The sequence below is a fragment of the Otolemur garnettii genome, unplaced genomic scaffold, assembly GCF_000181295.1.
Source record: "Otolemur garnettii isolate 467f Iridium unplaced genomic scaffold, OtoGar3 scaffold00016, whole genome shotgun sequence".
Taxonomy (NCBI): Eukaryota; Metazoa; Chordata; class Mammalia; order Primates; family Galagidae; genus Otolemur; species Otolemur garnettii.
The window spans coordinates 11,439,937-11,442,006 of NW_003852411.1; positions in this window are offsets into that span (position 1 = coordinate 11,439,937).

The following is a 2,070-nucleotide window of genomic DNA, read 5'->3' on the forward strand; positions in this document are numbered from 1 at the left end:
CCAGAATATGAGTTTTATATTATTTTTGTTAATTTTATAATGTCAAACTGTAATAATAACAAATAATTGCTGAGAAGTGATTATCGAGAACTGCTTATCAAAGTTTGCATTGTTGTCAGGCCCCGCCCCACCCCGCCCCCACCCCCCAGCCATGTTGTCCTGCTTTACAAATGTTAAAATCTGGTCACCCTACTTAGTATGTCCCACACAGCGTAGCACCAGACTGAAGGGGCAATGGCCTAAGCACTTTGGTTTTTGTTAACTGGTAACCAATTCTTTGACAAAGATTGCATGAAAGGAAAAGGAATTCTAAGGTCATATTATCAGACTCTGCATGGAAGCAGCCAGCATATTTCCTCCTCCACCCTCTCACCTGGAATTAGCTTTGGCCTACAGGTCACAGTGCAGTCCCCTTGTATTTCCAAGGTGTTTTTTATAGCTCATTTAGCAGACCCTATGTTACATAATAACTTTTATCAGTGACAGATTAAACAGAACAATGGCCAAGCCTTCAGACTTGAAGAGACAGAGGCCAGTATTTACAAAAGGTGGTCTCTATGAACTCCTTAAACACGAGTTCCTGTAATATCCTGCCAGTTAGTGGGTAAGAGCTACATGGCAGCACAACCTAATAGAGGGTTTTAAGGAGTTCCTTGGATACTGTCTAAGGCCACTTAAATAGATCTGGGCAGTGCCTGTACCTCAGTGGGTAGGATGCTGGCCACATACACTGAGGCTGGCAGGTTCGAGCCCAACCTGGGCCTGCTAAACGATGACAACTGCAACAACAACAACAACAACAAAAATAGCTGGGTGTTGTGGTGGGTGCCTGTAGTCCCAGCTATTTGGGAGGCTGAGGGAAGAGAATCGCTTAAGCCCAAGAGTTTGAAGTTGCTGTAAGCTGTGACATCACAGCACTCTGCCGAGGGCAACATAATAAGAGACTGTTTGAATAAATAAATTAATAACCAGATCTGGGCTGCTGGGCAGGATGGTAGGCAAGTGAATTAAATGGTTCCTGAGCAAACACTTTATGCTGGGGCTCCTATTAACTCAACCAAAGGCTTCACATAGTTAATTCCAGCTACCGTTTGGCCCTTACATCAATAAAGTAAAAGTAACTTGCTATTCCAAAGAGACAGCATCCCATCACCCGATAGGATTTTTTAAGTGAACTTTGTGAAGGCAGGGGGATTCTTACTTCTCACTCTATCATCAGCCCTTTTGTGGTGTCTGCAGTACTTTTTTTGTTTGCAGTTTTTAGCTGGGGCTGGGTTTGAACCTGCCACATGGGGCTGGCACTGTACTCCTTTGAGCCACAGGCACTGCCCCCTGCAATACTTTTTTAACGAGTAATTTTTAGGTCTGGTTCTGTAGACCTTTCTACGGGGTGGTTGTTTGGCTGTGTTTTAACTCTGGCCAGGGCACTAAGGTGCATATCTGTTTAATTGAGCTTAAAAAAGAATCCAACATGTTGCTTTTTATGACGAACATTAAGGCACAGCTCAAGCCTTCCTGGGATTATGCTGTAAAAAAGGATGACTACTTGCTCAATTAATTCTGGTTGGAATCAGACAGCCACAGCCTCATGTTGCTCTAATGCTAGCACTCTGGGAGGCCAAGGCAGGCAGATCCCCTGGGCTCAGGAGATTGTGACCAGTCTGAGCTAGAATGAGATCCCGTCTCTAAAAACAGCCAGGCGTTATAGTGGGTACCTGTAGTCCGAGCTACTTGGGAGGCTGAGGTAAGAGGATAGCTTAAGCCCAAGAGTTTGAGGTTGCTGTGAGCTATGACTCTATACAGTGAGACTCTATCTCAAAAAAAAAAAGTTAACAACTGATAAGAAGGCCACAGTTTATCATGCCTTCAAAGACTTCAGGTAGATTACTACTGTAAATGACTTCACCTTGAGCTCAATCACCAACCATTCATTAAAAGTTCATACCTAGGCTCAGCGCCTATAGCTCAACTGGCTAAGGCGCCAGCCACGTACACCTAAGGTGGCGGGTTCGAATCCCCAGCCCGGACCCGCCAAACAACAATGATGGCTGCAACCAAAAAATAGCCAGG